The sequence below is a fragment of the Kogia breviceps genome, chromosome 7, assembly GCF_026419965.1.
Source record: "Kogia breviceps isolate mKogBre1 chromosome 7, mKogBre1 haplotype 1, whole genome shotgun sequence".
Classification (NCBI taxonomy): Eukaryota; Metazoa; Chordata; class Mammalia; order Artiodactyla; family Physeteridae; genus Kogia; species Kogia breviceps.
In genome coordinates this window covers 43,105,877-43,131,431 of record NC_081316.1, presented here as the reverse complement: position 1 = coordinate 43,131,431, position 25,555 = coordinate 43,105,877, and the positions used below count along the sequence as shown (strand labels likewise).

General features: G+C 38.7%; 1 long non-coding RNA gene across 4 annotated transcripts in view; it reads right to left on the bottom strand.

The window, feature by feature from the left end:
• The window catches only part of LOC136794497 (uncharacterized), a 226,922-nt gene that overhangs the window by 43,038 nt on the left and 158,329 nt on the right, over nucleotides 1-25,555 (bottom strand). For all 4 annotated transcript variants that reach the window (XR_010841366.1, XR_010841365.1, XR_010841367.1 and 1 more), the window contains 2 exons: nucleotides 12,090-12,137; nucleotides 9,792-9,820 (listed from right to left, as the gene is read on the bottom strand). This is a non-coding gene — a long non-coding RNA (uncharacterized lncRNA). The remainder of the gene's footprint in view (nucleotides 1-9,791; nucleotides 9,821-12,089; nucleotides 12,138-25,555) is intronic.

Genomic DNA, 25,555 nt, shown 5'->3' with positions numbered 1-25,555 from the left:
TGTGGGGATTCCCTTGTGTGTTATTTGTTGTTTTTCCCTTGCTGCTTTTAATATGTTTTCTTTGTATTTAATTTTTGACAGTTTGATTATTATGTGTCTTGGCGTGTTTATCCTTGGGTTTATCCTGTATGGGACTCTCTGTGCTTCCTGGACTTGATTGACTATTTCCTTTCGTATATTAGGGAAGTTTTCAAGTATAATCTCTTAAAATATTTTCTCAGTCCCTTTTTTTTTCTCTTCTTTTTCTGGGACCCCTATAATTCGAATGTTGGTGCATTTAATGTTGTCCCAGAGGTCTCTGAGACTGTCCTCAGTTCTTGTCATTCTTTTTTCTTTATTCTGCTCTGCAGTAGTTATTTCCACTATTTTATCTTCCAGGTCACTTATCCGTCCTTCTGCCTCAGTTATTCTGCTATTGATCCCATCTAGAGTATTTTTTTTTTTTTTTTTTTTTTTTTTTTTTTTTTTTTGTGGTATGCGGGCCTCTCACTGTTGTGGCCTCTCCCGTTGCGGAGCACAGGCTCCGGACGCGCAGGCTCAGCGGCCATGGCTCACGGGCCCAGCCGCTCCGCGGCATGTGGGATCTTCCCGGACCGGGGCACGAACCCGTATCCCCTGCATCGGCAGGCGGACTCTCAACCACTGCGCCACCAGGGAAGCCCCCATCTAGAGTATTTTTAATTTCATTTATTGTGTTGCTCATCGTTGCTTGCTTCCTCTTTAGTTCTTCTAGGTCCTTGTTAACTGTTTCTTGCAATTTGTCTATTCCGTTTCCAAGATTTTGAATCATCTTTACTATCATTATTCTGAATTTGTTTTCAGGTAGACTGCCTATTTCCCCTTCATTTGTTAGGTCTGGTGTGTTTTTTTTTTTTTTCTTGCTCCTTCATCTGCTGTGTGTTTTTCTGTCTTCTCATTTTGCTTATCTTACTGTGTTTGGGGTCTCCTTTTTGCAGGCTACAGGTTCATAGTTCCCGTTGTTTTTGGTGGCTGTCCCCAGTGGCTAAGGTTGGTTCAGTGGGTTGAGTAGGTTTCCTGGTTCTGGGAACTAGTGCCTCTGTTCTGGTGGATGAGGCTGGATCTTGTCTTTCTGGTGGGCAGGTCCACGTCTGGTGGTGTGTTTGGGGATGTTGGTAGCCTTATTATGATTTTAGGCAGCCTCTCTGTTAATGGATGGGGCTGTAGACCTGTCTTGCTCTTTGTTGGGGATAGGGTGTCCAGCACTGTTCGTTGCTGGTCCTTGGGTGAAGCTGGGTCTTGGTGTTGAGATGGAGATCTCTGGGAGATTTTCACTGTTTGATATTGCGTGGAGCTGGGAGGTCTCTTGTGGACCAGTGTCCTGAGGTTGGTTCTCCCACCTCAGAGACACAGCCCTGGTGCCTGGCTGGAGCACCAAGAGACTTTAATCCACACAGCTTAAAATAAAAGGGAGAAAAAATAGAAAGGAAAGAAAAGGAAGCAAGGAAGGAAGGAAAGAAGGAAGGAAGGAGGGAGGGAGGGAAGGAAGGAAGGAAGAAAAAAGGAAGGGAGGAAGGAAGAAAGGAAGGGAGGAAGGAAGGAAGAAAGGAGGGAAGAAAGGAAGGAAGAAAGGAAGAAAGAAAGGGAGAAGACAAAATAAAGTAGGATAAAGTATAGTTATTAAAATAAAAAATAATTATTAAGAAGAAAAATTTCTATTAAAAAAAACCTAAGAAAAACAGGTCGGTCTAACCCTAGGACAAATAGTGAAAGCAAAGCTATACAGACAAAATCTCACACAGCAGCACACACATACACACTCACAAAAAGAAAAAAGGGGAAAATAATAGTCTGTCTTGCTCCCAAAGTCCACCTCCTCAACTTGGGATGATTCTTTGTCTATTCAGGCTTTCCACAGATGCAGGGCACTTCAAGTTGACTGTGGAGCTTTAATCCGCTGCTTCTGAGGCTACTGGGAGAGAACTCCCCCTTTCCTCTTCGTTCACACAGCTCCTGGGCTTTGGACTTGGCCCCGCCTCTGTGTGTAGGTCGTCCGAGGGCGTCAGCCCTTCGCTCAGACAGGACAGGGTTATAGGAGCAGCTGATTCGGGGGCTCTGGCACAGGCCGGGGGGAGGAAGGGGCACGTATGCGGGGCGAGCCTTCGGTGGCAGAGGCCGGCATGACGCTGTACCGGCCCGAGGCGTGTTCTCCCGGGGAAGTTGTCCCTGGATCCCAGGACCCCGGCAGTGGCGGGCTGCACAGGCTCCCGGGAGGGGCGGTGTGGAGAGTGACCTGTGCTCGCACACAGGCCTCTTGGTGGCGGCAGCAGCAACCCTAGCGTCCCACACCCGTCTCTACTGTCCTTGCTGACAGCCGCGGCTCGCGCCCGTTTCTGGAGCTCCTTTATGCAGTGCTCTTAATCCCCTCTCCTCGCGCCCGAGGAAGCAAAGAGGCAAGAAAAAGTCACTTGTCTCTTCGGCAGCTCCGCGTCCGTTTCTGGAGCTCCTTTAAGCGGCGCGCTTAATCCCCTCTCATCGCGCCTCAGGAAGCAAAGAGGGAAGAAAAGGTCTCTTACCTCTTCAGCAGCTCCAGTCTTCAACCAGACTCCCTCCCGGCTAGCCGTGGCGCACTAACCCCTTCAGACTGTTTTCACTCTGCCAACTCCAGACCTTTCCCTGGGATCCGACTGAAGCCCAAGCCTCAGCTCCCGGCCCACGCCCGCCCCGGAGGGGGAGCAGACAAGCCTCTCGGGCTGGTGAGTGCCGGTCGGCACCGATCCTCTGTGGGAATCTCTCCGCTTTGCCCTCCGCACCCTGTGGCTGCGCTCTCCTCCGCGGCTCCGGAGCTTCCCCCTCCGCCACCCGCAGACTCTGCCCGCGAAGGGGCTTCTAGTGTGTGGGAACCTTTCCTCCTTCACGGCTCCCTCCCACTGGTGCAGGTCCCGTCCCTACTCTTTGTCTCTGTTTTTTCTTTTTTCTTTTGCCCTACCCAGGTACGTGGGGAGTTTCTTGCCTTTTGGGAGGTCTGAGGTCTTCTGTCAGCATTCGGTGGGTGTTCTATAGGAGAAGTTCCATGTGTAGATGTATTTCTGATGTCTCTGTGAGGAGGAAGGAGATCTCCGCATCTTACTCTTCTGCCATCTTGAAGGTACTTCTAGCAACTCCTTTATGGAACTCAAATTCTTGACCTTAGTTCTGCTGTGCTGAATTGATACTTTGCACAGCTACCTCCAGTCTCAGCTCTAACTATAGATATTAGATTTTAGCATACTTCAGAGGCTTCTTTTTATTTCCTTTCCATCCATGCCCAGCATCCAACACCAACTCCATCCCCTTCATCAGCTTTATTATTTCCCTATTGTCAGTGGCAGCTGGAGGTGCCTCACCTCTGTAGGCCTCCTAATATGACAGATCAAACATTGCAAATAGCAAACATCTAGTCATAAGAGAAATTAAGTTTTTTGCAAAATTCATCAACTTCTCCATGATGAACTATATCCTCTACACCTTGTTTTAAAAGAGGGTCTTAATTTTCTCCTTAATTCTTAGAGGACTAAGTCACCCATTTGGAAGATGGAACAGGGCATCCCTTAACCAGGCAGCAACTGTAGAGCTCACAGTAATTTTGGAGGAAAGAAGTAGCTGGAGAGTCACTGGGAAGTCACAGATGGACTCTGTGAGAGCTTGATTTGCTTTAACATACTCTTGTGTAGCTGTCTCAACTGGCTTCAAAAAGACAGTTGTTGGAAATGTAGTTTATGATTCATCTAAAAGTATTCACTGAAGCATATGTTTCTTGGCTGTTAATAGTTATTTCAGAGAAAAAATAGGATGTGTTTATTCATTCTTAAAATACTTTATATTCAATTGTGGTTGTAATTTTTGACTGCACAATCCATTCGGTGGAAGAACAAGATAGGAAAGATGTCTGTGATTTTTATGGCTTCCTGTTTATTCACCAGGCTCCTAATTCCTTTTCGCCTACACAGTTACCAAGGGGAATTAAGGCTTCTGCTCAATCTGGCATGCAGAAATAACTTCTTCAAATAGATTTTGCTTTGTGATACTGAAAATGCATCACTGGTGTAACTTTTTAATCAAAACTTATTTCCAAAGTCATTTTAAAGCACATATTAAATCAGTCTAGATAATAGGCCAATTTTAACATTAGACTATCTTTCAGAGACCCAGTGAAATGAAATGGAAGGCTGAATCTTAGCCCTTAAAACATCATTGGTTAAATGAAACAGGATCAGCCAATGGGGAGGTGAACATAGTATTTCACAGCAGGGTGAGTTAGGGAATTCTGTCCTTAGTGATACCAACCCAATTTTTAAAAATCAGTTTGAAGTAAATTCCATGTCAGAGACTTAGGAAACCTACTGATACTCATCAAAATTACTTCTTAAGAAGAATAGGGTGTTCTTTAAGTAAAGAACATAAACCTTTGAAGGGAAAGCCAAAAATTGACTTTTAGTTTTCAAAATCAGCTTTGTTGAGATCCACTGAGTTGATTTTTACTTGCTGATGAGGTGTCAGGCTTTAAAAGCTCCTAAGTGGAGAAGATGGGTGCCTGCATTTATCTCCATTCCAGGCACATGCTCCACTACCCATTCTCTGTATTAGAAGAAAATCTTCCTGAGCTTAAAACCTGCAATGACAATAGCCCTGGCTTTGCCACAAAGCTGAACTGCAGAGCAGAATATTAAGTGCTAAGGGCTAAACCCACCCTAAGGTGATGACTCTTAGTTCATACTGAATTCAATTAGACCAGCTTCATTTTCATCATTAAATTATTTTGATGGGAGCCCTATAGCCACTAAGGAAAGAGCCAGCCTTCAATATAATTCACAGAGGAAATGCCTTTGTTTAGTAAATCAAAAAGTAAGTGGAATTAGAAGGAACCTCTAGCTCATCTATCGCCCACCAGCCCCACCACATCTAGGGCAAATGGATTTTATCATTCCTATCAGTTTGTTTGACAAACTGATATCACACTGCTCTCCTAAAGCAAGTCACAAAACAATTTGCTATTGCAAGGATATTAAGTAAGCTTGCACAAAATAAAGATGAAGGAATACCCAGTGGTCATTGTTGTCATAGCTGACTGACCTCCAAGAAGCTGAAGCATATTAATATTTAGCCCATATGAGTTATTTAGAAATCACTAAATTTTCCCAGTATGCTGGACACCTTACTGTATCCAAGAATGCCTGCCATTGAGAATTTGTGTATCCACAGAATACACGCGAACATGGCTTTCTCTGTAACTTAAGTCATAAATGACAAAGTAAACATAAGCCCCACAGGTAGCCAATATTAAGAAAAATGCGTTAAAAAGTTTGTGACATATCAAAGGAAATGATCCTCTCAAATCCTCTGTGGAGTCAGGCAAAGTAATGTGAACAAAAAAGCGTCATTTATACATACATACAGGCAGCCTGGCTATACCTACATGTATACATATATAGCTACCCGCACTGAAAATATGACTAACATTTACTATGTCCCAGAAATTTAGTAAGAGTTCTTGGATATAATATCTCTGGTAATCTGCATGATATTTATTCACATTATTTCACAAATGAAGAGGTTAAATGAGGGCTTCCCTGGTGGCGCAGTGGTTAAGAATCTGCCTGCAAATGCAGGGGACACTGGTTTGAGCCCTGGTCCGGGAAGATCCCACATGCCGTGGAGCAACAAATCCCATGTGCCACAACTACTGAGCCTGCGCTCTAAAACCCGCGAGCCACAACTACTGAGCCCACGTGCCACAGCTACTGAAGCCCACACGCCTAGAACCCAGGTTCCATAACAAGAGAAGCCACCGTAGTGAGAAGCCCGTGCACCACAGCGAAGAGTAGCGCTCGCTCACTACAACTAGAGAAAGCCAAGCGCAGCAACGAAGACCCACCACAGCCAAAAAATAATAATAAAATTAATTTTTTAAAAAGACATGAGAGCATGCATTAAAAAAAAAAAAAGTGGTTAAATGATTTACTCAAAGCCACACGGCTAGAAAGTGATAAAACAAGGATCGGCCCTTTATCTTCTGATTTCAGATCTTGTACTCTTTCCCCTTTATCTTATAAATTAAGTTAGGATATACTACTTAATTAAAATTAGCCATTTATGGGTCACCAATTTTCCAAGGATTTAGAAAAATATACTTAATAATGAAACCTGTGATAATTGAAAACATACCCTCTGTGATGATCTGGCTCTTCTGAAGCTTAGTGTTACATTTGGATTATACGTGGTTTTGACTGCTGCAATCCTGTTGATGTAGACAGTGCAGAATACTTAACCAAATGTGTACAGGCCCAGGATATTCCCTAATAATTTAATTACATTTTTTAATTTCAAACAAAATCCAAATGCCCAGATTTATTTATCATTGGCAGTAAAATTCAGGGTGTTTAGTGAGTCAAATTACTGAAATGCTTTCATTACTCAAAGGCTAGACAAATAGAAATGTGAGCACCTGAAGCTGAGGACCTCGTCTTATTTCTCTTTTTCCCCTTGTGTCTAGCACAGTCTTAGAATGTAAAAGAGGCTAAATGAGTATGTTTTGAATGAATGAACATGGAATCAGTAGTGTAAAGTCCTAGCTGGAGTCTTGTAAGAGTCTGTGAATGGACAAACACCATTTATATACAAAGAAAACTCTATGGTCCCCTAGCACTTGAACATAATTGAAGCTCATTGTAAAATTAAAAGCAAACATTTATATAGTGTGTTCTATTTGCCAGGCACTGTTTTAAGCCCTTTAAATACATCAATTCATTTACTCCTCAAAATAATCTTATAAAGTATATATTTTAATTATGTATATAATTTAATATACATATCTCTTCTTTCTTCTCCTAGATGTTAGCCTGCTTAAAATAAGGGTTTAGATCTTATTTATCTTGTAACTCAAGCCTCTACCATACTGTTTGGCACAGCCTATGTTGGGTAAGGAAATAAATTTATAGGTAAATGGTTTTTCTCTGTGGTGCAGGCACATTGTAAAGATCAGGTCACAGCCATCAGTGCCTTCTACACTATACCTAGGAGAAGACTGTTCAAGTTGCAGCTACCACTACAACACTCATTTTTTCAGCTCTTCAATTCATTCAAGGACCAAGCCATACAAAATTACTCCTCAATCTACCAGAATGACAAGCCCTTTGAGTGTATGCTATATGCTCTACAGGATCAAAAAGCATAGCTTCCTGCATGCAGCTTGTACTTTAATAGGATAAGGTTAGAGTTGATATGTACTTAATGCTAAGCCAGTAAAGCAGGTGCCAAGCTGAAATCCTTAGGCATGCCAGAAATTCAGGAACTTGGGAGATTAGGCTGATCTTGGGCACATGGCCTGAGTTTGGTTACTGGGAATATAGGTAACACATGCCAATATTTGAGTTGACAAATATTAAAGAGACAAAATCTCTGGGACTGTTTGAAGTCAAAACTGAAGGAATACAACCCAGTGATGAGATCATGAGATTAAACATGAGTCAATTTGAAAAATTTCTTTAGGCAGGAGGATTTGTTCCAGCACTCATTTGGTAGGAGGAGGCCAAGTGGATGCAGAGACATACCAACTAAAAGGCTACTACAGAGATAACTGCAGATGTGATGAGATTCATAATAGACAAGTGAAAGAAGAAAAATATCAGGATTTAGTGACTGAAAGGAAATGAACAGTGAAAGGCAAATAGAGAACAAAGGATAATCCCAGTGGAATGCCAGGAATTTCAAATCTTTGTGATAGGAAGACTTGGCAAAAGTAGGGAACTCTAGAAATAAATGCTAGTTTAGGAGAATGATAAGCCCCTATATAATTATATTGAGTATGAGATGACCCATCCAAAATCATACAGAGCAAGAGATCAGAAGGCCCAGCATTTTCCCTTAAGAGTCCACAGGAGAATGGGGATATTATTATGTCATCTAAGACAGGGAGGAGAAACTACCAAGAATTTCTCAATTGTCAGATGAATACTTTCGGGTCAATACATTTTTGAGGTGCCCAGTTGATGGCATTAGTATTTTTGCTTTAAAGGAAATTGGTGGACTATATCAAACTTGACCCACCAATCCTCCACCTGACTTCTAACTGAATATAAACATCCTGCAGTCAGTGACTTTGTTTTCTTCTCCGTTATATCCCTAACACATAGAATAACGCCTGCTGTATAAAAGAACCTCAACAAATATTTGTTAAGTACAAAGAAAAGGCAAAATGGGGAGGGATGGAAGGCAGAGAGGGAGGGTGGGAGACAAGAAGGGAGAGAAAAATCTGCAAGATGCTACAGATTTGCAGCAGATCATGAGATAGAAAAAACAGAAAATGCTTCTTCAAAGTTCTGGTTTAAAGATCTCTTTATAAGATAAAAGTATCTCTGGCCACATCACACAAAACATAAAATAACACTAATTGATTCAGAATCAGAAACTCATTTGTTTTCCATGCTTTTTTTCCACACCCACATCACCCCCAGAGGCCTGTTGTTGAGAACTGACAAGGTGAGAAATAACATCAGGCACATAAACCATTTAGAAGCACCTCACTTATTTCCTCTTTCCTCATATACACACACCAACACTAATTCTGAACACATTTCACCCCTCAGCTATTTCATCATGCAATGGAGACAACTTAAGGCGACTTAAAGGTGAAAAATGAATTTTATACTATCATAAAAAGTTAAAGTCAGCTCATCCATGGCTAAGGTGATACAACTGTAGGTAGTAAATATTCTTTTTATTAATCTGCTTAAATGATCTGGAGAGGAAATTGTCCCACAATAATCTTTCCTTTGTTCATTGGATTTTATGATTGCTTCTTTTAGCCACTAGTCATTAAGGTAAATACAGAACCTACCTCACCTTCTACCATGAGGAAAGTTATGCAATGTGAGGACAAAGGATTATAGAAAGCAGAAATTCTATTTTCATCTAAAAACTCTGAAAACTTCAAGTTCCAAATGCCATTTTCTAATGAAATGTTTAAAACTCAGTCTCAGCTAATATCCTTTTGTTAAGTGGAGGTATGTTCACAACTTTTAAAAAATACAAAAATTTGCAGTAAAATCTTTTTTTTACCAGAATTTAGCAACCCAGGATCCTCAGTTTTACAGGAAATTGTTTTCATCTCCAACCCTCATGCTAAAAAGCATAGAGAAACAAAAAAGTTACTCCAAATCTTGGTGACCAGGGCTCAACTTAGAAGAATAGCAAAGGGAATTTCAAGAATGCAACAAAGAGAGTTTATTTCTATATATGGTGTTAGAGAATGTTCAGTTTCATTATTTTATATGTAGTTTTCCAGTTTTGCCAACACTGCTTATTGAAGAGACTGTCTTTTCCCCATTGTATATTCTTGCCTCCTTGTCATAGATTAATTGACCATAGGTGCATGGGTTTATTTCTGGGCTCTCTACTCTGTTCCATTGATCTATATGTCTGTGACCATTTGCAGTCACGTGCATTGACCTAGAGATTATCACACTAAGTGAAGTAAACCAGACAGAGAAAGACAAATGTCATATGATATCATTTATATGTGGAATCTGAAGAAGAAAAAAAGGGATAATTGAACTTATTTACCAAACAGAAATAGACCCACAGACACAAAAATCAAATCTATGGTTACCAAAAGGGAAGGAATGGGGAATAAATTAGGAGAATGGTATTAACATATATGTATTGCTATATATAAAATAGATAACCAAAAAGGACCTATTGTATAGCATAAGGAACTATACTCAAAATTTTGTAATAGCCTATAAAGGAAAAGAATCTGAAAGAGAATATATATACATATAAAAATATATACTTACATATGTATCTGAATCACTGTGTTGTTCACCTGAAACAAACACAACATTGTAAATCTACTATACTTCAATTTAAAATAAAAAAAGAAAATGGCTTAAAATGGTCAATATTTATTGGTCAAAACTAGAGATTTAGGGACCCATCCACCAATTACTGTAAAATTAAAGGAAATACATTTAGAAATTACTTGTAGTCAATAAGCCTCATATAAAAAGTTTTTTTAAAAAAAAGAATTCAACAAAGAGAGGTCCTAAGATGAAAACTACTCAGCAGGCATAGGGAAACAGCGCACCTAGACTAGAAAACTGAGGGCTTGTTTCAGAGGGAAAAAGAAACTGGAACCAATCAAGGATTGAAAGTAATTGACTTTGCGGAAAACTATACCAAGAAGCTCTTGAAAGGTGTGAGAAGAATTAGTGATGGGTATAAAGAAAACTATTCAAATGAATAAGGAAGAACATTATTATTACCTTCAGGGAAAGGAAACATAACCATAGTACACCGTAACACTCAGCTCAGAGTTGCATTTGTATAAGTATAGTATAAAGACTTAAAAACTGTTTACTAATTTAACCAATAATTGTAAAAAAACTATATTGGAAAATACATTTTCATCCTCCTTAACAGAAAATCAATAGATAATGTGGAAAATAGATGAATCAATATACCCACAGGCACCAAATCCATATGCTAACATAAGGGAAAGAATGATTACGTGAAAAAAATGAAAGGAGGAATGCATATTGCGAGATAAATATGAGCAAAGTAATGGTGGTGGGAAGTGCAAATCATGAGAGGGAATTGTGGGAAATGAGGCAATCATTCTGTGGATGGTCTTGCATGCCAGAATAAGGAGTTGGAATATTTCCCTTTAGGCCCTAGAGAACCACTGAAGGCTTGAGTAGAGGAGTAACTTGATGAAACTGATGTTTTTCAGAATCTGAATCTGACCTCAGTATATTAAATGGTTTGGAAAGGAGAGAAACTAAAAGCTGAAAAATCAGTTTGAAGCTATGGAACTAGTACAAGTAGTTGATTGACAATACAGGCCTGTCCCCTCAGGAATATATAGTTATAGAAAATTGGGATTTGAAATATTACAACTTTATAAAAAATACAAATTAATCAAGAGTGGAGAATTTCTTAGTGGAGTATTTGATATACTGCAACAGAGTACCAGTTAGTAAGTGATATGATGTTAACTGAACAGTTTAGCTTGCTCATCCCCGCTGACCATCAGGTAATATCACCTTGTTCAAAGAAGAATTCTATTTGTTAGATCTCACATCTTATATAAGAAAAGGTTGTAATAATTGCTGTTGTTGTTATTGTTATCAGTTTTTTACATAAAGAGATTAACCCTTTAATAACACTATGTAGGTAGTACTATTATTCTCATGTTTCAGGAAGGTAAGATACACAAAAGTTAACTAACTTGCCCAAAGTACAATAGCCAGTAAGTGTTAAAGGTGAGATTTGGATTCAGGCAGGCTATTGCCAAGAGCTCACGCTCCTGGCCACTCTACTAGATTGCCTCTTATTCAAATAAGGGAAAATTAAAGGTAAAAAGATTTCTCTTGGCTTCTTATTTCAGTTAATCAATGTTTTCCTATAAGAAAAAACATAAACATGTGAGGACTCACATCCAGTTGAGCTTTTTTTCCCCTCATCTGTAAAACGACAAAAATAATAACCATGTCCCCGAGGGGCTTTTTTTAGCATTATGGTAGATAGAGGGAAATCATAGCCTCAGTTCTTTATATATCTTACTATACCATGACTCCCTTGTTGATTCTGGTCTGGTTCATGTGTTATGGGCAGAATTGTGTCCTTCCTGAAAACATTCATATTTTAAACAAAACTCCAGTATCTCAGAATGTGACTGTATCTGGAGATAGGGCCCTCTTAAAGGTAATTAAGTTAAATGAGGTTGTTAGAGTGGGCCTTATCCAATCTGACTGGTATCGTTGTGTGAAGAGGAAATTGGACACACAGAGAGACACTTAGAGATGTAAATGCAGAGGCAAGACCATGTGAGGACACGGCGAGAAGGCAGCTGTCTGCAAGTTAATGAGAGAGACCTCAGGTGAAGCTAAACCTGACGACACCTTGACCTTGGACTTTTGGTCTCCAGAATTGTGAGAAAATTAGTTTCTGTTTTTTAAGGTACCCAGTAATGGTATTTTGTGATGGAAGCCCAAGCAAGTGACAAGTACCCCATGTTACTTGCTTTGACAAAAAGGATATTAGTACATGTAACACAAACAGAAACTGGAAAAAACACATGTCTTTCTACTTACCCTCATTCCTGTTCTTTGCCATCATCCTAAGAACATGCTCAGTAACTTCTAGAAGAATGAAAAACAAATGGAACAGAGCTGAGTGACCATAGATAAATCTATCCTAAGTCATCCAATAACTAGTCAACTCCCAGATGGATGACCAAGATCAGTCAATACCACATCATGCTGAATCCAGCCAAAAACACCTATAGACCTATGACCTAAATATTTGATTATTGTTTTAAACTACTGCTTTGGGGAGAGCATGTTATACAGTATTATTACAGCAATAGATAACTGATACAAGCATCAAATATGGTAGACAGTCACATGGTACACAGTAACAACTTATTTAATTTAAATTAGGCTTTTACATGACTTTTTTTTAAACATCTTTATTGGAGTATAATTGCTTTACAATGGTGTGTTAGTTTCTGCTTTACAACAAAGTGAATCAGTTATACATATACATATGTCCCCATATCTCTTCCCTCTTGCATCTCCCTCCCTCCCACGCTCCCTATCCCACCCCTCTAGGTTGTCACAAAGCACAGAACTGATCTCCCTGTGCTATGCAGCTGCTTCCCACTAACTATCTATTTTACATTTGGTAGTGTATATATGTTCATGCCACTCTCTCACTTTGAACATGACTATGTTTTAAAGGAGGCTTAAGTGAACAAATAAATCCTATGCCAATGTACTCACATCACATGTGTAGATAAAGCTCTAGTAATTAGAAGAAAGTGATCAACTAAACCATTCATTTCAAATGTATGGGACTTGATGAGAATATAAGATTTTATTCTTTTAAAGGATGTACATGTCCATTACAAATTATTTTAAATGTTAACAGGCCTCATTTCCCTTATGTCATTAGTAAAGAAATTCACAATTACCTGTAGGTTCATTAAATAAATCAATCCTCTAATTCTTTCCAATTAATTATCATTAGTACAGATGATTGCTGTGGTCTCAGTAAATAAAGCTATTATCAACTGCCAGCCGTGCTTCTCTCAGAGCAAGATTTTGTTTCCATTGTTTAAAAAGGAAGGCTCAGAAAAACACATAGGCTTGGTTTGAGAAGAAATTAGAAATGATTATTCAAATCAACTCTTTCCCCAAAGAATGTAATGCTTGAATCTTCCACAGCATGCTCAATTTTTTGTTTTTCAACTGTTTCAATCTGAGTCCAAACAAGAGATAGAACCCATAACATGATATAGAGAATTTTATTGTAAAAATCATTAAGCAGTGATAAGAGAGATACTCTAAGATGCAAAGAAACTCCATAGGACACCCTAGGACTGATAGAAAATACCCTAGAAAGGACAAACCTGAATGGAGTTACCTCCCCAAAGAGAGGATTCAGACTTTGTTACAGAAGGTGTGGTTTTCCACTGGATGGCAGAAAAGTTTGTTGTGGTACTTAAACCAGATCTAGTCCACAGTAACTGGTCAAATAGGAAGTAACTCTCCAGGACACAGAGAGTCAAGGTGTCACTCTGAGCAGGTGGTCTGGAGCCCATGGTAACATGTTGGGAAAGCCACAGAAAGGTGATTGATTGCCAGGCAGCATCAGGTCTACAATGTCAGAGGAACCATGTCTTCCTGCTCCATGGCTGGAGCAGGGTACCACCAGATATCTTCACACTCACATGGCTGACCATCCATGCCATGCAGCCTCTGGATCCAGTGAGAGATACCCCATCTTCCTGCAATATCCCTGTAGCACCCTCTATTGAGGAAGCTAACATCATATTCACTGTAAAGAAGAGGTGGTTTAAGGAATTCCATTCATTATCCCAGAGCAAGTTTCAGAGCAAGAAAGGTGAATGTGGAGATGAGAGACAAAAATTGATAACTGGCGTACCAATCAAAGCTTAAACACTCACTGTGAAGGAGGATTCAACACTTCCCAAATAAAAAATTTATTTCAATAATAACTGTAGCTTTTAATCTCATTTCATATTTTTTTAACCTGCAAAGAAAATTTACGAATCTAACAAACATGATAATTTGTTTCTGGAAATTTTATGGTATTTCCAAATACAAACACAAGCTAAATTAAATTAACAATTTCTTGTGGAATGATTCTCATCTAGTAGATAAAACTTTCAATCAATAAAGTACAGCATAGAATTATAACAAAGATGAAGGAATGAAAAATATATAATAACATTTTGTGTGTTGAAACTTAAGAAATATATCTAAATACTCAAAGAATTAATTAAAATATCTATTTCTAATGTATGGTTGTAATAAACCTTCCTTAGAACTATAAATGTAATGTTCTCCAGAACTGGTTCAAGTTCACTTAGTATTCAGCATAACTGAACTCTATATTCTCAGAGGAGATAAATGTTAGTATCTTCATGGCAGTGAGAAAATAGGATTTCTCCCTAAAATTTCTCTGTATTAGTTTTCTAGGACTGCTGTAACAAAGTACCACAAACTGGGTGGCTTATACAACAAAATTTGTTGTCTCACAGTCTTGAAGGCTACAAGTTCAAGATCAAGGTATCAGTAGAGTTGGTTTCTTTTGAGAACTGTGAAGAACAATCTGTTCCATGCCTCTCTCCTAGCTTCTGGTGTTTTGCTGACAACTTTTGATGTTTCTTGACTGGTACATGCATACCTCCATCCTGCCCTCATCTTCACATGGTATTTCCCCCTGGGTGTGTGTCTATCTCTGTGTCCAAATTGTCCCTTTCCACAACAATACAGTCACCATTGGATTAGAGTCCACCTTAATGACCTCACCTTAACTTGATCATCTGCAAAGGCTCTATTTCCAAATATGGTCACATTCTCGGGTCCTGGGGGTTAGGATTTCAATATCTTTGGGGGATTACACAATTCAATCCACAACATTCTCCTTATACCTTAAAACAAGCAATTTCCACAGATCCCAGCTTCCCTTGTGCCAGGGGATTCCATCGTATTTTTAAGCTTCTCAAGCTATGTCCTCTCATAGGGTTCATATTTGATTGACCCACCAGTAGCAATTAATAGTTAGTGAATAGACTCATGTTTAAGACAATCAACAGAGACTCGTCCACAAACCATTGTAAAAACCCACTTATTAGAAATTCTCCAGAGGAACGCACTTGACTATCCAACCAGCAAAATTTTCTACTTGAGAAGAAAGCCCTTAGAGCAACCAAAATTAGAGATGAGAAAAACACTTACAAAGGATTATGGGAAGAAAATTAGGCAGAACTCTTCTGATTTCAAGCAACAGAAACCAAATTTACACTGACTTATGTGAGGAAATGGGAGGGGATTGATGATATTAAATGGTTTGTGTAATTAAAACATCCAGAATTGAGAACAGCTAGATAGGGGAGTTGAGAAGCTACTGTTAGGAATCTCCTCCATCTCTTTTCCCTACAATTTTCTGTGATGGCTTTATTCCAAGGTTTCTCAACCTCAGCACTACTGACAGATTGGTGTGGATAATTCTTTATTGTGGGAGTTGTCTTGTGCAGGATGTTTAGCAGCATCCCTGACCTCTACCTACTAGATACCAGTGACACCTGCTCCCAAACTGTGACAATAAAAATGTCTCCAGACACTGCCAAATGTCCCCTTCAGGGCAAAATCACCTCTGTTTTCAAGTGGTGACCTCAGGAACCACTTAATCTATAGTACATCTACAGATTTAGCAATTCCTATGTAAAGAGAAAGGCTTCCTTTCAAATACTCTAATAATAGTCCTAGTCCTGATGCTTATAATCTTATGTTTATCTCAAAAAAATTATTATTATTTTAAATATTTTATATTTATAATGTTTGTAGACATGAGCATAAGACAGGGACTCAGGATTCTATAATAGTTCAAAGATTATAAACATATTTTCTATCCTTAATGATACTTTATCCTAATTTCCATAGCAACTTCTATAAATTAATGTGAAAGAGTTTCTCTTCTACTAGTTGTATTAACTTTCTTCTTAGAAGTTCGACTTTTACCTCAACTTCTAGTGTCTATAGTATTTGGGGCCTGGGGTGGTCATCTACTTAAGATGCTTTTAACCTATGACACCACCAATTTCATATGGTTCATACTAATGCAAATTAGAATATTGGTTTGACTGCTTTAGCAAAGAACAAAATATGTTGATTAATTAAGAACAAAATATATCTTTTCCTCACACAAAACTCTAAGCTGATAGACAGTCCAAGGGATAGAGAGGCCCTGCTTCATGCAGTCACCCAGAAACCCAGGTTCCGACTATCTTGTTTCTATACCATTCCCATCTCCACAGGTCAAAGCTGACTCACTGTCACCATGCCTTCATTCTAGCCTGAGGGAAGGGAAAAGAGGAAGTGGAGGTTTATTTTGAGGTCATGACCCAGAAGTTTTTCACATCAGTTCCACTCTCACACTGCTGACTCTGAGAAGTCACATGAAACACCTGGTTGTAAGCAATGCTGGAAACAGGCGTTCTACTAGTAAAAGGAAGAAAGGAAAATGGATAGTGGAGGACAATTAATAGCTTCTATTGTTCCCTGGCACTAGCAAAACTGCAACTGGGGGTACCAGTGGAGTCAATTTAAAACTCAGAAGAAATAAAAGGGAAACAAAATATATTAAGAGCATATAGGCACACTTCAGAGATATTGTGGGTTTAGTTCCAGACCACCACAATAAGCAAATATCACAAGAAGCAAGTCACAGGTATTTTTTAGTTTCCCTGTGAATATACTACATTTATGTTTACACAGTGCTGTAGTCGATTAAGTGTGAAATAGCATTTTGTCTAAACAATGTACACACCTTAGTTAAAATATGCTTTACTAGGCTCTTGGTTCTCCAGCCAAGTGTCAGGGCTATGTCTCTGAGGTGGGAGACCAAATTCAGGACACTGGTCCACAAGAGACCTCCCAGCTCCACATAATATCAAATGGCGAAAATCTCCCAGAGATCTCCATCTCAACACCAAGACCCAGCTTCACTCAATGACCAGCAACATACAGTGCTGGACACCCTATGTCCAACAACTAGCAAGACAGGACTAGAGCAACATCCATTAACAGAGAGGCTGCCTAAAATCATAATAAGGATACTAACATCCCAAAACAAACCACCAGACATGGACCTGCCCACCAGAAAGACAAGATCCAGCCTCACCCACCAGAACACAGGCACTAGTCCCCCCAACCAGGAAACCTACTCAACCCACTGAACCAACCTTAGCCACTGGGGACAGCCACCAAAAACAACGGGAACTATGAACCTGTAGCCTGCAAAAAGGAGACCCCAAACACAGTAAGCAAAATGAAACAACAGAAAAACACACAGCAGATGAAGGAGCAAGGTAAAAACCCACCAGACCTAACAAATGAAGAGGAAATAGGCAGTCTACCTGAAAACGAATTCAGAATAATGATAGTAAAGATGATCCGAAATCTTGGAAATAGAATAGATAAAATGCAAGAAACATTTAACAAGGACCTAGAAGAACTAAAGAGGAAGCAAGCAACGATGAGCAACACAATAAATGTAATTAAAAATACTCTGGATGAGATCAATAGCAGAATAACTGAGGCAGAAGAATGGATACATGACCTGGAAGATAAAATAGTGGAAATAACTTCTGCAGAGCAGAATAAAGAAAAAAGAATGAAAAGAACTGACGACAGTCTCAGAGACCTCTGGGACAACATTAAACGCACCAACATTCGAATTATAGGGGTCCCAGAAGAAGAAGAGAAAACAAAAAGGGACTGAGAAAATATTTTAAGAGATTATACTTGAAAACTTCCCTAATATAGGAAAGGAAATAGTCAATCAAGTCCAGGAAGCACAGAGAGTCCCATACAGGATAAATCCAAGGAGAAACACACCAAGACACGTTAATCAAACTATCAAAAATTAAATACAAAGAAAACTTATTAAAAGCAGCAAGGGAAAAACAACAAATAATACAAAAGGGAATCCCCACAAGGTTAACATCTGATCTTTCAGCAGAAACTCTGCAAGCCAGAAGAGAGAGGCAGGACATATTTAAAGTGATGAAGGAAAAAAACCTACAACCAAGATTACTCTACCCAGCAAGGATCTCATTCAGATTTGATGGAGAAATTAAAACCTTTACAGACAGGCAAAAGCTAAGAGAGTTCAGCCCCACCAAACCAGCTTTACAACAAATGCTAAAGGAACTTCTCTAGGCAAGAAACACAAGAGAAGGAAAACACCTACAAGAACAACCTGAAACAATTAAGTAAATGGTAATAAGAACATACATATTGATAATTACCTTAAATGTAAATGGATTAAATGCTCCCACCAAAAGACACAGACTGGCTGAATGGATACAGAAACAAGACCCATATATATGCTGTCTACAAGAGACCCACTTCAGACCTAGGGGCACATACAGACTGAAAGTGAGGGGATGGAAAAAGATATTCCATGCAAATGGAAATCAGAAGAAAGCTGGAGTAGCAATTCTCATATCAGACAAAATAGACTTTAAAATAAAAACTATTACAAGAGACAAAGAAGGACACTACATAATGATCAAGGGATTGATCCATGAAGAAGATATAACAATTGTAAATATTTATACACCCAACATTGGAGCACCTCAATACATAAGGCAAATACTAACAGCCATAAAAGGGGAAATCGACAGTAACACAATCATAGTAGGGGACTTTAACACCCCACTTTCACCAATGTACAGATCATCCAAAATGAAAATAAATAAGGAAACACAAGGTTTAAATGATACATTACACAAGATGGACTTAATTGATATTTATAGGACATTCCACCCAAAAACAACAGAATACACATTTTTCTCAAGTGCTCATGGAATATTCTCCAGGATAGAACATATCTTGGGTCACAAATCTAGCCTTGGTAAATTTAATAATAAAATTGAAAACATATCAAGTATCTTTTCTGACCACAGCACTATGAGACTAGATATCAATTACACGAAAAGATCTGTAAAAAATACAAACACATGGAGGTGAAACAATACACTACTTAATAAAGATGTGATCACTGAAGAAATCAAAGAGGAAATAAAAAAATACTTAGAAACAAATGACAATGGAGACACGATGACCCAAAACCTTTGGGAAACAGCAAAAGCAGTTCTAAAAGGCAAATTTAGAGCATTACAATCCTACTTCAAGAAACAGGAATAATCTCAAATAAACAACCTAAGCTTACACCTAAAGCAATTAGAGAAAGAAGAACAAAAAAACACCAAAGTTAGCAGAAGGAAAGAAACCATAAAGATCAGATCACAAATAAATGCAAAAGAAATGAAAGAAACAATAGCAAAGATCAATAAAACTAAAAGCTGGTTCTTTGGGAAGATAAACAAAATTGATAAACCATTAGCCAGACTCATCAAGAATAAAAGGGAGAAGACTGAAATCAATAGAATTAGAAATGAAAAAGGAGACGTAACAACGGACACTGCAGAAATACAAAAGATTATTAGAAATTACTACAAGCAACTGTATGCCAATAAAATGGGCAACCTGGAAGGAATGGAAAATTCTTAGAAAGCACAACCTGCCAAGACTGAGCCAGGAAGAAATAGAAAATATGAACAAATCACAAGCACTGAAATTGAAACTGTGATTAAAAATCTTCCAACAAACAAAAGCCCAGGACCAGATGGCCTCACAGTCAAATTCTATCAAACATTTAGAGAAGAGCTAACACCTATCCTTCTCAAACTCTTCCAAAAGATAGCAGAGGGAAGAACAGTCCCAAACTCATTTTAAGAGGCCACCATCACCTTGATACCAAAACCAGACAAAGAGACGTCACAAAGAAGAAAACTACAGGCTAATATCACTGATGAACATAGATGCAAAAATCCTCAACAAAATATTAGCAAACAGAATCCAACAGCACATTAAAAGGATCATACACCATGATCAAGTGGGGTTTATTCCAGGAATGCAAGGATTCTTCAATATATGCAAATCAATCAATGTGATACACCATATCAACAAACTGAAGGAGAAAAACCATATGATCATCTCAGTAGACGCAGAGAAAGCTTTTGACAAGATTCAACACCCATTTATGATAAAAACCCTGCAGAAAGTAGGCGTAGAGGGAACTTTCCTCAACATAATAAAGGCCATATATGACAAACCCACAGCCAACATCGTCCTCAAGGGTGAAAAACTGAAACCATTTCCACTAAGATCAGGAACAAGACAAGGTTGCCCACTCTCACCACTCTTATTCAACATAGTTTTGGAAGTTTTAGCCACAGCAATCAGAGAAGAAAAAGGAATAAAAGAAATCCAAATTCGAAAAGAAGAAGTAAAGCTGTCACTGTTTGCAAATGACATGATACTATACATAGAGAATCCTAAGGATGCTACCAGAAAACTACTAGAGCTAATCAATGAATTTGGTAAAGTAGCAGGATACAAAATTAATGCACAGAAATCTCTGGCATTCTTATACACTAATGATGAAAAATCTGAGAGTGAAATTAAGAAAACACTCCCATTTACCATTGCAACAAAAAGAATAAAATATCTAGAATAAACGTACCTAAGAAGACAAAAGACCTGTATGCAGAAAATTATAAGACACTGATGGAAGAAATTAAAGAAGGTACAAATAGATGGAGAGATATACCATGTTCTTGGATTGGAAGAATCAACATTGTGAAAATGACTCTACTACCCAAAGCAATCTACACATTCAATGCAATCACTATCAAACTACCACTGGCATTTTTTACAGAATTAGAACAAAAAATTTCCCAATTTGCATGGAAACAAAAAAGACCCTGAACAGCCAAAGCAATCTTGAGAAAGAAAAATGGAGCTGGAGGAATCAGGCTTCCTGACTTCAGACTCTACTACAAACCTACAGTAATCAAGACAGTATGGTACTGGCACAAAAACAGAAATATAGATCAATGGAACAGGATAGAAAGCCCAGAGATAAACCCACACACATATGGTCACCCTATCTCTGATAAAGGAGGCAAGAATATACAGTGGAGAGAAAAGACAGCCTCTTCATTAATTGGTGCTGGGAAAACTGGACAGCTACCTGTAAAAGTATGAAATTAGAATACTCCCTAACACCATACACAAAAATAAACTCAAAGTGGGTTAAAGACCTACATGTAGGGTCAGACACTATCAAACTTGTAGAGGAAAATATAGGCAGAACACTCTATGACATAAATCACAGCAAGATCCTTTTTGACCCACTTCCTAGAGAAATGGAAATAAAAATAAAAATAAACAAATGGGACCTAATGAAATGTAAAAGCTTTTGCACAGCAAAAGATACCATAAACAAGATCAAAAGACAACCCTCAGAATGGGAGAAAATTGTTGCAAATGAAGCAACTGACAAAGGATTAATCTCCAAAATTTATAAGCAACTCATGCAGCTCAATAACAAAAGAACAAACCACCCAATCCAAAAATCGGCAGAAGACCTAAATAGACATTTCTTCAAAGAAGATATACAGATTGGCAACAAACACATGAAAGAAGGCTCAACATCATTCATCATTAGAGAAATGCATATCAAAACTACAATGAGATATCATCTCACACCAGTCAGAATGGCCATCATCAAAAAATCTAGAAACAATAAATGCTGGAGTGGGTGTGGAGAAAAGGGAACCCTCTTGCACTGCGGGCGGGAATGTAAATTGATACATCCACTATGGAGAACAGTATGGAGGTTCCTTAAAAAACTAAAAATAGTATGACCATACGACCCAGCAATCCCACTACTGGGCATATACCCTGAGAAAACCATAATTCAAAAAGAATCATGGGGCTTCCCTGGTGGTGCAGTGGTTGGGAATCCGCCTGCCGATGCAGGGGACACGGGTTCGTGCCCCAGTCCGGGAAGATCCCACATGCCGCAGAGCGGCTGGGCCCGTGAGCCATGGCTGCTGAGCCTGCACGTCCAGAGCCTGTGCTCCACAACGGGAGAGGCCACAACAGTGAGAGGCCCGCCTAGCACACACACACACACACACACACACACACACACACACACACACAAGAGTCATGTACCAAAATGTTTATTGCAGCTCTATTTACGATAGCCAGGACATGGAAGCAACCTAAGTGTCCAACAACAGATGAATGGATAAAGAAGATGTGGCATATATATACAATGGAATATTAGTCAGCCATAAAAAGAAATGAAACTGAGTTATTTGTAATGAGGTGGATAGACCTGGAGTCTGTCATACAGAGTGAAGTAAGTTCAGAAGGAGAAAAACAAATACCGTATGCTAACACATATATATGGAATCAAAGAAAAAATGTCATGAAGAGACTAGGGGTAGGATGGGAATAAAACACAGACCTACTAGAGCATGGACTTGAGGCTATGCAGAGGGGGAAGGGTAAGCTGTGACGAAGTGAGAGAGTGGTATGGACATATATACACTACCAAATGTAGGGTGGATAGCTAGTGGGAAGCAGCCGCATGGCACACGGAGATCAGCTGGGTGCTTTGTGACCACCTAGAGGGGCAGGATAGGGAGTGTGGGAGGGAGGGAGACGTAAGATGGAAGAGATATGGGAACATATGTATATGTGTAACTGATTCACTTTGTTGTAAAGCAGAAACTAACACACCATTGTAAAACAGTTATACTCTAATAAAGATGTTAAATATATATATATATATATATATATATATATATATATATATGCTTTACTGCTAAAAAATGCTGACAATTTTCTGTGCCTTCAGTGTGTCATAATCTTTTTGCTGGTGGAGGGTCTTGCCTCAATGTTGATGTCTGCCTACTGATCGAGATGGTGGTTGCTGAAGCCTGGAGTGGCTATGGCAATTACTTAAAAAAAGACAATGAAGTTTGCCACATTGATTGACTCTTCCTTTAACGAATGATTTCTCTTAGCATGCACTGCTGTTTGATAGCAAATTACCCATAGAACTTCTTTCAAAATTGGACTCAATCTTTTCAATACCTGTTGCAGCTTTATCAATGAAAGTTATGTAATATTCTCAATCTTTTGTTGTCATTTCAACAATCTTCACAGCATCTTCAACTGAAGTAGATTCCATCTCAAGAAACCACATTCTTTGCTCATCCATAAGAAGCAACTTCCCATTAGCTAAAGTTTTATCATGAGATTGCAGGAATTCAATCACACCTACAACCTACACTTCTAATAAGTTAGTAATAGTAAGTTCTTGAATCCCTCAAAGTCAGCCATCAACGTTTTCCAAACACCTATTAATATTGATACTTTGACTTTTTCCCATGAATCACAAATGTGCTTAATGGCATCTAGAATGGTGCATCCTTTCCAGAAGCTTTTCACTTTACTTTACCCAGATGTAGCAGAGGAATCACTATCTCTGGCAACTATAGCCTTATAAAGGGAGTTTGGGATTGACATATACACACTGCTATATTTAAAATAGATAACCAGGGAATTCCTTGGTGGCGCAGTGGTTAAGAATCCACCTGCCAATGCAGGGGACACAGGTTCGAGCCTGGTCTGGGAAGATCCCACATGCCACAGAGCAACAAGGTCCGTGTGCCAGAACTAGTGAGCCTGTGCTCTAGAGCCCACCGAGCCACAATTTCTGAAGCCTGTGCACCTAGAGTCTGTGCTCTGCAACAAGAGAAGCCACTGCAAGGAGGAGTCTGCGCACCGCAATGAAGAGTAGCCCCCACTCTCCACAACTAGAGAAAGCCCGTGGGCTACAACAAAGACTCAATGCAGCCAAAAATAAATAAATAAATAAATAAATTTATTTATTTATTTAAAAAATAATCAAATAGATAACCAACAACAAGGACCCACGATATAGCACAGAAAACTCTGCTCAGCATTCTGTAATAACCTAAATGGGAAAAGAATTTGAAGAAGAATTGTTACATGTATATGGGTAACTGAATCACTTTGCTGCACACCTGAAACTAGCACAATATTGTTAATCAACTCAACTCCAATTTAAATTAAAAATTTTAAAAATATGCTCCTGAAATAATGACTTGAAAGTCAAAATTACTACTTGATCCATGGGCTGCAGAATGAATGTGTTAGCTGGCATCAAAGCAACATGAATCTCATTGTATGTCTCCATGAGAGCTCTTGGTTGACCATGTACATTGTCAATGAGCAGTAATATTTTGAAAGGAACCTTTTTCTCTGAGCAGTAGATTTCAACAGTGGGTTATAAATATTCAGTGAACCATGTTGTAAACAGATGTGCCATCATCCAGGCTTTGTTGTTCCATTTATGGAGCACAAGAAGTATAGATTTAACATAATTCTTAAGGGTCCTAGGATTTTCAGAATGGTAAATGAGCATTGGCTTCAACTGAAAGTCACCAGCTGCCTTAGCCCCTAACAAGAGAGTCAGTCAGTCTGCCTGTTGAAGATTTGAAGCCAGGCGTTGACTTCTCCTCTCTGGCTATGAAAGTCCTAGATGGCATCTTCTTTCACTATAAGACTGTTTTGTCTACATTGAAAATCCTCTGTTTAATAAAACCACCTTCACTAATTATCTCAGCTAGATCTTCTGGATAACTTGCTGCAGCTTCTACATCAGCACTTGCTGCTTCACCTTGCACTTTGATGTTATGGAGATGGCTTCTTTCCTTAAACCTTATAAGCCAACATCTGCTAGTTTCAAACTTTTCTTCTATAGCTTCCTCACCTCTCTCAGCCTTCATCAAATTGAAGGGAGTTAGGGACTTTCTCTGGAATAGGCTTTGGCTTAAGGGAATGTTCTGGCTTGTTTGATCTATCCAGACTGCTAAAACTTTCTCCATGTCAGCAATAAGACTTTCACCTTCTTATCATTCATGTGTTCACTAGAGTATAACACTTCTAATTTCCTTCAAGAACTTTTCCTTTGCTTTCACAATGTGGATGTTTGGTGCAAGAGATATAGCTTTCAGCCCATCTCAGCTTTCAACGTGCCTTCCTCACTAAGCTTAATCATTTCCAGCTTTTGATTCAAAGTGAGAGTCATATGACTCTCCCTTTCACTTGAACACTTAGAGGTCATTGTAGGGTTATTAATTGGCAGGTCATAGTGTCCAAAACAATTACAATAGTAACATCAAAGATCACAGATCACCATAAAAATATTATAATAATGAACAGTTTTGAAATATTGTGAGAATTACCAAAAAGTGGCACAGAAACATGAAGTGGCAAATATTTTTGGAAAAATGGCACTAATAGACTTACTTCATGCAGGGTGCCACACACCTTCAATTTGCAAAAAACATAATATCTGAGAAGCACAATAAAGTGAAGCACAATAAAACGAGATATGACAATATTTACATGCTGGGTGCTTATACCTAACTACCATAACAATTATTATTATCCCCATTTTATAGATAAGGAAACTAAGGGTTAAAGACATTAAATGTCTTGTCCGGAGACATAAAGCTGTAAAAGTAAAGCCTGGTTTTAAATCCAAGTTTATGAATCTGATTTTCTTCTTT